The sequence below is a fragment of the Acomys minous genome, assembly GCF_964271855.1.
Source record: "Acomys minous genome assembly, chromosome: 2".
Classification (NCBI taxonomy): domain Eukaryota; kingdom Metazoa; phylum Chordata; class Mammalia; order Rodentia; family Muridae; genus Acomys; species Acomys minous.
Window position 1 is genome coordinate 53238920 of NC_140484.1, and position 12589 is coordinate 53251508.

Below are 12589 nucleotides of genomic sequence, written 5' to 3' on the forward strand. Positions count from 1 at the left end.
TCACACCTGAGGCAGGAGGATTGCCATGAGTTTGAGGCCGGCCTGGTCTACACAATGAGTTCTAGTTTAGTCAGAGCTATAGAGCAAAATCTGTCTCAGAATTAGAAGAAAAGAAGAGGAAGAAGAAAAAGAAGAGGAAGAGGAAGAGGAGGAAGAGGAAGAAGAGGAAGAGGAGGAGGAGAAGAGCTGCGGCAGTTGACTTGCGACCAGTTCCTTTGCAGGGCCAGGTGAGAGTCTCCCAGCTTCAGGTAACTGCCAGCAACCCTTGACTCATAGTCTCATCACTCCGACCTTGTCTGTGTCTTCACATGACCTCTGTCTCAGAACACATCTACTGCCGTCATCACCCAGCCCTACCCGTCCCCGCCCGTCACAGTGCTGGGAATGGAACCCAGAGCCTCCAGCTCGCTCAGCAAGTGCTCTACTCTGAGCCCCAGTCACCTGCCTCTCTCTTATAAGGACTTATGTGACTTAGGCTGTCACCCACCTGGATGGCCCTCTTACCAAGATCCTTAACTTTGTCAGACTTGGAAAGAAAGACCTTTTTAAATACAGAGTCCCGCCAGGCGGTGGTGGCGCACACCTGTAATCCCAGCACTCAGGAGGCAGGGGCAGGCGGATCTCAGTGAGTTTGAGGCTAGCCTGGTCTACAAAGCGAGTCCAGGAAAGCCAGGATTACACAGTGAAACCCTGTCTCCAAAAAAAACCCAACAACAACAACAAATAAATAAATAAATGAATCAATAGATAAATGAATACAGGGTCCCTTTCACAGGTCCCAGTTATTAGTAGGTGTTGTTTTCAGGGACTACTATCTCCCTCCCACGGAGAGCGAACACCACTGCTTTATCACCCCTGGGAAACATTGGGTCACAGCTCTCGGAAAACATACTCGGACGCCCATAGACTGGGTAAGCTGCTTCACCCTGCCTTGACACGCCCACGCCCAGAGGAGGCAAACAGCAGACTGGGAGAGAGGCAGAGAACCAGTCAGGTGAGAAGAGTTGCCCCAGGCCATCAATAAAACACAGCGAAAGGCCAGGGCTTAGTGGCACAAGCCTTTAATCTCAGCACTCTGGGCGCAGAGGCAGGCGGAGGATTGCTATGAGTTCGAGGCCAGCCTGATCTACAAAGTGAGTCTAGGACAGCCAAGGCTACACAGAGAAACCCTGTCTCAAGAAAAAACAACAACAACAACAACAACAAACAAACAAACAAACAAACCACACACAGCAAACAGCCAGGAATATCTTGTCGGCTAGATCGGGGGGTTAGAAATGGACACAGACCACAACCAAAGCCATGGGGACTTCAAACAGGGTCACTATCGGAGTTTCAGTGGCCTTGGATGGGCTGGTCCTGGAGAAGCACAGCTGTAATCCTAGGCTATCCTGGGCTACATGACTTTATCTAACTGAAAGAAGAGTGCAGGGCAAAGGACAGGGAGAAATGGGGGCTGATCAGGTGTCTGCTGAGACTACAGATAGACTGAAAGTTGCTTCTTAGCTCTCAGGTTTTGTGCCCTGGGAGGTTGGGACCCTGAGTCCTGTCTGGATAGAGAGGTCAGCAAGTAGTGCCCAGTGAGACCCAGAGCAGATGCTCAAAGTATGAGTGAGGGGCTCAGGGACAAGGTCAGCAGCAGGGCCTTCAACCTGTCTTGGCCAATGGCATCTTATGGGGAATGAATATAGAAAATGGGCAGCCATGGTAGGCAGTGCGGTGCACACTTTAATCCCAGCTCTCAGGAGGGAGAGGCAGGTGAATCATTGTGAGTTCAGGGCTAGCCTGGTCTATAGAAAGAGCTCCAGGATAGCCAGGACTACTCAAAAAAAACCTTGTCATGAAAAGCCAATAAGAAGAAAGGGAGAGAGAGGGGCAGCCAGGGATCCCACAAGACAAGTGTGGTCAAACTGGACAGATCTGGACATACTCATGTCAATGAGGACAAACAGGCTAGATAGAGCTGGAGGTTGACACTTGGAGTAAGTCAAGGGGACACCTGGCTAGGCTGGCCCTTGGTGGCAGGCATGTTCTGACCCAGCAGGTTCCTGCAGTTGGAAAGCTGTGGTCTCAGAAGGCTCCAGGGTGTGATCCTTGCCCTGTCATGTGCAGGGGTAACAGCTGGGCCAGCTGCTCAACCGGGCCTCATAGTATCCTAGTTGTGAAACCATGATTATCTCTACCTGTTGCAAAATATCCCTTGAAGTCACCTCACACCATGGGGAGAACCACAACCTCCGTGGTTCTGCCATGGACAGTGGCTGGTACCCCGTAGGAGGAGGTAGGGTGTTCCCAGGCACTACAGAGACAAGTTGAGGAAGGCATTACTGCGGAGGATGGATGGGGAGGTGAGCTCCTCCGGGGGCTTCTACACGGAGTGACCAACTACCAAATGGGGTTAGCATGTTAACATGGGTGAGCAGTCAGCCGTGACACTCCAGTGAGATCTGACACGTAGCTGTGAGCTAAATGGTGTCTCCCAAGTTTATACATCGAAGCCCCTAAGCCCCAATGTGACAGTGTTTGGGGGCGACCCCTTGCAGGGATGGTTAGATTAGATCACAAAAATAGGGCTGTCAGGATCTGATGGATTCCCTCGTAAGAGGAGGAACAGAACAGGCTGGGGAGACGGCTCTGTTGATAAAGTGCCGGGCCTGTAAGCTGGAGGATGGGTTCCTGCATCAGAATCCATGTGGGAAAACTAGGTGTGATTTTGCATACTTGTAATCCCAGAGCCCAGGTGGGGCACAGACGGAAGGATCCCTAGGGGCCACTGACCAGCCTGCCTTGTTGAATTCCAGTCTGGTGAGAGTCCCTTGTGTCACAAGTTAGACAGCTCCTGAAGAACGACAGCTGAGATTATCCCCTGGCCTCAGTGCACGCGAACACATGGTGGCGCACACACGTACACAAAAGGAAAGGAAGGAAGAGGAAAAGAGGAAGAGTCACTAGAGGACTTGCTGGCGTTGTCCCTATCTTCCTGGGGACGGGCAGGACACAGTGGAGGGTGTTCACCAGCCAGGAAGCTGGTGCTCACCTGGAATAGCCCGGCTGTTCCCCAAAACCGTGAGAAAAATGTCTGCACACAGATCCAGCAGTGTTTTTGCTGAGCCTTGGGACATGTGAGGCCTGAGAGAGAGAGAGGGTGTCCCACGCCTGAGGGAGGAGAGGGCGTGGAGAAGCTACCGAGTGTCCAGGTCAGGGAGCCTCCTTCGGGGAGAGAAAAACAGCTGTGCCCAGACCTCCTGGTGTCCTGTCCAGGACTCAGTAGGTTGATTGTGGGACCCTTTGGCTTCTTACACCTTGGAATTCCCAGAGGGGGGCCCCTGATACTGTAAGACCCCCTCCCCTGTGCACCCGACATAGCAAGCATAACAGCAGTAACGCTATCTTGCAAGGCAAGACTAGAATAATAGGTTCCCGGGATAAGATAAGGCCTGGGGCTCAGAGGAGAAAGACAAAAGCGTGCTTGTCCTTGTCAAACAAGATATTTATGGTCGGCCATCTGGCCCAGAAAATGGGCAAACTCCCCTGTTCCCATCCGATGGCCGGGCCATAACCTCGCTTCATGTCAAACAAGATATTTATGGACGACCACCTGGCCCAGAGAACGGATAAACTCCCCTGTTCCCAGAGCCCATCTAATGACCGGGCTATAACCTCGCCTCATTTAAATTTACCAATCAGAGCCCTGTAACTATGCTTCTCGCTTCTGTAACCGCGCTTCCCGCCAAACTCCCTATAAAGGACCCCCTAAAGACTCGCTCGGCGCGCCAGCCTCTCCGGAGACTGAAACGCCCGGGTACCCGTCCCCTTATTAATAAAGCCTCTTGCGTGTTGCAACCGAAGCCTTGGTCTCACTGGTTCTTGGTGGGGGTCTCCACATTAAGACCGCCGTGTCGGGGGTCTTACAATACCTGCATTTTCCACCAGGCTCCTGGGTGATCTTGCGCTCTGGATAGACTTTCAAAGCGCCACTATAAACTGTGTCTATGTGCGCACGCCTCTCATCTCAGCATTTTTGGGGGGAGGCAGGGGAAGACATTTGAATCAGGAGTTCAAGGTCATCCTTTGCTACATAGTGAAGTCCAGACCAGCCTGGGTTATATGAGACCATGTCTTCAAACAAACAAACACACACACACACACACACACACAAACAAGCAAAATAGTTATTGTTCCAATCAGGTGGCCTTTCTAAGGATCCAGTGACAGATCTCAGACTTCCTTCTCAGCTACCATTTCAACTCCCCCCCCCCCCCAGAAAGCCCAGTGCCTCAGTCTCTCCCTTTGTTGTGTTTTAAATATAAAATGTCAGCCAGGTGCGATGGCACACGCCTGTAATCCCAGCACTCAGGAGGCAGAGGCAGGTGGATCTCTGTGAGTTCGAGGCCAGCCTGGTCTACAAAGCGAGTCCAGGACAGCCAAGGCTATACAGAAAAACCTTATCTTGAAAAAACAAAAACAGGGGCTGAAGAGATGGCTCCGTGGTTAAGAGCACAGACTGCTCTTCCAGAGGTCCTGAGTTCAATTCCCAGCAACCATATGGTGGCTCACAACCATCTATAATGTGATCTGATGCATACTGTATACAAAATAAATAAGTCTTTAAAAAAAAAAAGAAAAAGAAAAAACAAAAACAAACAAATATAAAATGTCCTCTATAAGTTCATGTTGAAATAAGGCTGCTTGGTCACGTTATATTGTGCAGACCAGCTTTTCAGCGCGCCGTGCTAGAAGACTCCTTGTTACAAACACTTTCTTACTCCATTTCAAGGGTGGAGGCTGTTCCCGCTCACCAGAGTGGCCCCACAAATACCACCAATTTCCCAGCACTACCCATACAGAACCTAGGCTGATAAATGATTTATTGCACTGAAGTAGGAATAGTATTGCCCCATACATTTGTCAGGGTAAATTTAAACTGTTGTGGCACATGACATGATAAAATCATTTCAGTCAAAACACGGCCAAGAACTTACCAGACAAACTAGACCAAGGAAAGGGCAGAACTCCCTTGCCTGCGCCCCATAAAGTGGTAGACATGGAACACAACAGCCATGGGACAGCCCCACCAACTCGTCATCTGACACTCAGGTTATGTAGCAAGAGTGACCACACAGAACACCCAGCTGCCTCTGGGGCTTCAGCTTGGCTCCGTCCTGTGTTGACGAAGCCCACTCAATGGCCACGTGCTGTCCATCTGGTTGACCTTGGAGCTGGCCCTGCCAGTCCTGCTCTGGGCTTCTGACTCTGATGCAGGCTACATCTTTGCTCTCCTTTTCCCGGGATCCCTCTCTCTCCTAGCCCCACCTATCTCCTGCCCTGCCCAGGTGGGATGGCTTTTTATTAAGCAAAAGGTAGGTCAGACAGCAAGCAGTAATTTGTATCAAAATACGTCAGACCATCTCCCAACATCTCCCCTTTTCTGTCTAAATTAAAAAGGCCATTTTTAAAAATACACAGTAAGTACAATTATGAAAAATTATAAAAACCAACAGGTAAGACTTACACACATAATTTTTAATCAAAATGTATTTGGCAAACTTGTAGAAAATATTATCTATTTTATCTTGGTAAATCTAAAGTTTCGAACCCAAATCAACATCTATTAAAGCTCAAATCTATCAACCTAAAAGTTTTTATCTAGACTTAAAAGTATCTTTTTAATTTTTAAACAACTAAGCTTAATTTTAAAATGAACTATCTGGTTTTTCGCCCCATCAGAGACTTAAGAAGGAATACATTTAGCTACCTGAGTAAAAGGTGAGCAGCTTCCAAATGAAAAAACGGCAGAGGCAGTTTACTGCCTGAACAGACATACCCAAAACTCTCTATAACATTGGAGCATTATCTTTAGCCCTTTGGCTCAGTATATCTGACAGAAATCTTTGTGAGGCAGGAACCATTGAGGACTTGCTTACCCTGTCTTGCCAGAGTTGCCTGTTGCCTGTTGCCACTGACTCTGCCTGTATCCAAGCTTGTCTATTTTAGGCAGAATTCTGTCTTTGGGAGAAACGAGAACATTTTTGTCCGTTTTCTCACCCTCAAAGTCATTTCCACAAGGAGGTTCTTCAATGCTCATTATTTTCTTTAGGGAGGCTGGACTTAACCTGTCTTATTGTCAAAGAATCTTTAAAATAATAAAAATATTTTTAAATGTCATATTCTGTAGGCCTCTGAGGTTTTTGAAGATCTTATCTAACTATTTTATCATATCTATCTATAGAATCATCTGTTAAACCTAGTGTTAGACTCCAATCGCTGGAGTCTATCCCTGGAAGTCCGATTGAGAGCCAGAGTTCAGAGTTGATGCAAAAGCAAAGGAATTTTATTGGGCCGAGAGTCGGGGTCCATCAAACTCCAGGGAGATGGAAAGACCCTGTTCCATAATGGTGGAGGGTTTAAATACCCTTACAGAGGGGTGGAGAGATGGCTCAGTGGTTAAGAGCACTGCCTGCTCTTCCAAAGGACCTGGGTTCAATTCCCAGCACCCACATAGCAGCTCACAACTGTCTGTAACTCCAAGATCTGACACCCTCACACCAACACACAAAAATTAAAATTAAATAAAAATATTTTTTTAAAAAGAAGTCTTTTTTTTGGGGTTTTGTTGTTGTTGTTTTGAAACAGGGTTTTTCTGTGTAGCCTTGGCTTTCCTGCACTCGCTTTGTAGACCAGGCTGGCCTTGCTCTCAGCGATCCACCTGCCTCTGCCTCCTGAGTGCTGGGATTAAAGGCGTCGTGTGCCACCACGCCCAGCAAGAAGTCATTTTTTTTTTAAATAAAAAAAAAAATACCCTTACAGAAGTAAAACTTAGTACAAACATGATTGGTTAGTTGACCTTTAAAATTATTGGTTACTAGTTATTTTATGCTTGAGGGGGCAAGAGCTCCACTTGGGACATCATGTGTTGTCAGGTGCTTGGGACAGGTATGAAGGTGTGGTTTTTCTCAGAAAGAATAGAACAGCCTTGAGGCCATCTTGGAAAGCACCAAGTGGCCAGGGTTGAAAAACAACTTTTCTGTCTCTTCATTAGCATGTATATTCCTATACTTGACAAGACCATGAATTGATCAACAGTTGACTTGTATTACTTAACTATCTTAAACAGTTTACAATAACATTATCAGACTATTGGAAGTAAACTATGCATTAATTGAGGTGTATGTATACAATACTTCATACTAGAGTAGAAATATAATGTGTGCCGAACAACACCAAATTTGAATTCCGTTTCAACGTATCAAAAAAATTTTTTAAGGTTTTTTTTTTTTTTTTTTTTTTGGTTTTTCAAGACAGGGTTTCTCTGTGTAGCCTTGGCTGTCCTGGACTCATTTTGTAGACCAGGCTGGCCTCGAACTCAGTGATCCACCTGCCTCTGCCTCCCGAGTGCTGGGACTAAAGGTGTGCGCCACCACGCCCCACTAAGTTTTTTTTAAAGATTTATTTATTACATATACAGTGTTCTGCCTGCATGTACACCTGCAGGCCAGAAGAGGGCACCAGATCTCATTATAGATAGTTGTGAGCCACCATGGGGTTGCGGGGAATTGAACTCAGGACCTCTGGAAGAGCAGCCAGTGCTCTTAACCGCTGAGCCATCTCTCCAGCCCCCCAATGTATCAAAATTTAACCTACTTTGTATCAATATACAAAATTCTATATCAATGAATCAAAATTAACCCTATTTGTACCAATTAAGGCCTCAAGTTGAGTAGATTCAATAATCTACCTTTTGTTCTGTCATCCCTACAAATTATCTATAAGCCCAGCTAACAATCAACCAAGACACAGACACTTGTTATATTTTAAAATAGCCTTAGTTTACCTGGGGCAGGGCAGACATCAATCCTCTAAACTACCTCCCATAGTGGGGCAGGCATGGGATCCAGGCCCCAATCCCATGCCATCTGCTTCTAATAACTTCTATCAAGTTACCTCCCATCCATAATCCCAAATACTTGCTAACGTTCTTCATCTGGGCCGGATTCTCCACCCACACAGGCCATGTGCTTCTCCTCCAGCTAACCCATGGCGGCCTTCCTCTCTTCCCTTCAGGTCTCTCTCCTTTCTCGTCTTGGTGGTCCTTTCTTCTTCCTTTTCCCAGGATCCCTCTCTCTCCTAGCCCCACCTATCGCCTGCCCTGCCCAGGTGGGATGGCTTTTTATTAGGCAAAAGGTGGGTCAGACGGCAATCAGTGATTAACATCAAAATACGTCAGACCATCCCCCAACAACTCACTGCGGGTGCTGGCTGGTTTCGCCAGCTGGACACAAGCTAGAGGTAGCCGGAAGGAGGGAAACTCAGTGGAGGAAATGCCTACAGAAGATTCAGCTCTAAGGCATTTTCTCAGTTAGCGGTTGGTGTGGTGGAGGGTCCCATTCATTGTGGGTGGGGCCATCTTGGACTCTATAAGATAGCAGGCTGAGCAAGCCTTGGGGAGCAAGCCAGGAAGCAAACCCTCCATGGCCTCTGCGTCGTCAGCTCCTGCCTCTGGGTTCCTGCCCTGCTTGAGTTCCTGTCCTGACTTCATTTGATGTTGAACAGTGGTCTGGAAGTGTACGGAGAATAAACCCTTCCCTCCCAGCAACAGCTACCCTAACTAAAGTGCTTTGCCCAGGTTTTGAGATCCCCCAGAAAGAACCAGAAGACTCGAAGCCGCTGTAAACACAGAGGACTATTTAATAATTCAGCCCAAGCTGGTTCGCGCCTGACCCCAAATCAAAGGTCTTGGGAAGTGACCCAGACCCTGACCTGGGAATGTTTTTATAAGTTCCTCACCCCACCCCACCCCCGCAGGGCCCCCTAAGCAGGGGGGTCCTAATTAACATAAGGGGGTCTAATGTCCAAAAAAGGCACCAAGACCACTCATAGCTTAATTTAATTGTCTTTGTTCTCTTTGTTCGCCATTTGCTCAGAGAAGTGTCTGTTTCTTAGTAATCCCATCTTGGGGGTATTGGGGGGGCGGGTCAGTTGTTATCAGATAACACTATCTCTGGTTGCAGCTGTGAGCTTGAATCAATTTCTCTCTCTCTCTCTCTCTCTCTCTCTCTCTCTCTCTCTCTCTCTCTCTCCTACCTTTTAAGCTTGTTTCTTCAAAGAACTTTGTGAACCTTAGACAGGCCATTTGTAGTGCCATCTGGCATTAGCTCAGGAGGGAATGCTCTCCCCCGGCTCGGCTCTTTCTCTCAACAGTACTAGGTAAACCAGGCTGGTCTCAGTTTCCCAGAGATCATCCTGTTTCTACTGTAAGTGCAGAGATTAAAGTCGCTCATCACCATATCCAGCATCCTCTCATGCTATCAGTAAGTTAGTTTGCATTCCTTCCAGCCCACTTGTAAATGCTGCTGTAGCCTCTTGAACACTTATTAATTCACAGACTCATGAATATACGTCTATGTAGGTACAGTTGCTATGTGCTGTGTGATATGAATTAATGTTAGCAATTAAGACTGGAGTAGCATCTGCATTTGCCTCAGTCAGGCTACCAAGGTAGGCAGGATTGTCTTGGAGGCTGCCATCATTAAGACTGCTGAACTGTGTGAATTTATGCTTGTGCAATCAATTCTGACCCAATTGAAAGACACAAATGTGGGACTGGAGCGATGGCTCAGCAGTTAAGAGCGCTACCTGCTTTCCCAGAGAACCTGGGCTCAATTTGCTGCACCCATATGGCAGCTGTCTGTAGCTCCAGGGGATCTGACGCCCTCACACAGACGTACATGGAGGCAAAACACCAATGCATATAAAATAAGATAATTAAAAAAAAAAAGAAGGACACAAATGTGTTCATCTGTGTTTTTATCATAGGGCAGCCATAAAACTCATGTATCTGAACACCTGGTGGCCCTGCACTTGGGGACAGACTTGGAGGCTTGAACCCCTCTCCCTGACCCGCCCACTGTTCCCTGAGCTTCCTGATGGTGTGATCAGTCAGCTTCATGCTCCGCCACCATGATCTCCTTACCTGTTGCCATGTCGCTCACCATGGTGAATTGTGCCCCACATGAACTATAAGCCCAAAACAAGCCCTTTCTCCCTCCAGTGGTCTCTGTCAGGATATTTTATCACAGCAACAGAGAAAAAGCTAATATATCATTTATATAAGGTGGAGAGAAAAGAAAACAAGGCTCTAATCTCCTGACGTTACTGAGTCCTTATGAAATCAGGAGAGGTTGCTGGACGTGGTGGTGCACGCCTTTAATCCCAGCACTTAGGAGGCAGAGGCAGGGGGATCTCTGTGAGTTCAAGGCCAGCCTGGTCTACAAAGCAATTCTAGGACAGCCAGAGAGACCCTGTCTCAAAAAACAAAAACAAAACAACAGCATCAACAACAACAAAACCAAGTAAGAAAGAAAGAAACCAGGAGAAGTTCTTCTAGAAGCTTTAAAGCATCATTCCTGGTGAGAGAGGCCTGTAGTGTAGAGAAGGTCATCAAGGTCTGTGCCTTTGTCTCCAGACTACAGACCCAACAAAATGCAGCTGAGATGTGGAAACGTGTGATGTAAGATGGTGGCTGAGGGTCTGAGGTCTCTGGGCAGACAGTAGGAAGAGCTGTGACATAAGAAGCAATTTATTATCTTGGCCAGGCAGACAGCACGCACCTTTATTCCCAGCACCTGGGAGGCAGAGGCAGGTGGATCTCTGAATGTGAGGCCAGCCTGGTCTACATAGTGAGTTCCAAGACAGGTAGAGCTGCTCTGGATCAAAAAAATAAAAATAAAAAATAAAAAATGAAGAAGGGGGCTGGAACAATGGCTCAGAGGTTAAGAGCACTGTCTGTTCTTCCGAAGGCCCTGAGTTCAATTCCTAGCAACCACATGGTGGCTCACAACCATCTGTAATGAGATCTGGTGCCCTCTTCTGGTAGGCACATGTACATGCAGGCAGAACATTGTATACATAATAAATAAATCTTTTTTAAAAAAAAATACCTTGACAGCCGGATGCGGTGGCACACGCACTTGGGAGGCAGAGGCTGGTGGATTGCTGTGAGTTTGAGGCCAGCCTGATCTATAAAGTAAGTCCAAAACAGCCAAGGTTACACAGAGAAACCCTGTTTCCAAAAAAAAAAAATGCCTTGACATACATCTTTTAAAAATAAATAAATACATCTTTTTAAAAATAAATCTTAAACAAATATTTAAAAATAGCACTAAATAATCATAGATATGCTCTCCAGCTTTGCCAGTTAGTGGCACTGGCCTTACCTGAGTAGACCTTTCTCACTTTCTCCCTCTCTTTCTTTCTTTCATTTTTGTGACAGTCTCACTAGGTAGCCCAGGCTGACCTCTCCCAAATGCTGTGATTCCAGGTGGCCGTCGTAGCTCTATGGGTTAGCTTTGCTGTGTCAGTGTATGTGTAGTCATTCTCCTAGAACCCTGCCACCAGGATGTCACAACACCTGCCTCCACCGAGTGTTCTTGTGTGCTGTTTGTTTTGGGTGTTTGTTTTGGGACAGAGTGCGAGTCAGCTTTAAACTTGTTTCCTGGGTGACTAGATGTGGCTTCAGGCTCGGCATGCAACACAGACTGGCCTCAAACCCTGGCAATCCTCCATCTGCCTACCTCAGCTTCCCCAGGAATGGGAGACCACACCCACACCGAACTCACCGAGCACAGGCCTGTTGCCAAGTTTGCCTTGCAACAAGTGTGACTGTTTCTGGTCTGCTTGTTACCAAGTGTGTACAAGGCACACTGCTTTCCCCAAACCATAGAAAATGTAACAGTATCCTGCTGTGCCTCTCAGAGCTCCCTCCAGGACCATGGGATGTCTGAGGGTCTAACGATTCTCCTATGCAGACACATCCCACAAAGAAAAGACCTAGGCTCCAATGGTCACAGAGCCGGGCTCCAAGGATGGCTAGAGGATAGTGGAGATGGAGGGGAAGAGAGATGGAGGCCTGTGGCATGGAGGGAGGACCCTGGAGAGCTTGGTGTGGAGCTCTGAGATAGGGACAGGGGTGTGGTCTTCAGCCCAGGGCCAGGAGTCTTTAAGGAGAGGAAAAGGCCCAGCCCTAGCAGAGAGCCTGCCAGAACACGGCTGGGACAGCCACTCAGGGCTCTTCACAATGGGTCTCAGTCTCCTTTGATGGAGTGAGTGATGGAGGTGAAGAAAGGCTGTGGACAGAGCCAGGGGATCTGGCTCCCTCTGTGCTTCTGGGTACCCTAAGTGAGGCTGTCAAAAAAAAAGGGCAGTGACCAGGTTCATCCATGGTGAGTAAATAAAGGCAGTCCCTGAGCACCATGGGCAGATACACTTGAGGAGTAAAAAGGCTGGGGTGGGTGATGGATGGGCTGGCACAGGCCACATGGAGGGAGAGTGACCTCTAGCACCTGTCCTGTTCTCTAAGCTCAGGAGAGACTCTGTCCTCTGCTGAGGTCTCTGCAAACCATTTCTGTGACCCTACCTCCTGGGTGGGTGGGGTGCAGCCAATAGGCTGTACTTCCTGGAGAAGACATGGGTCTTGGTGGGCTTTGAGGGGATGCTTCCTCTGAGGTAACCGAGCCCTCTCCACAACCAGCCAAGGATTCTGCTCTGTGGGGAGAAACCTGAATGGGTTGACAGAAACACAACCTAGACCCTC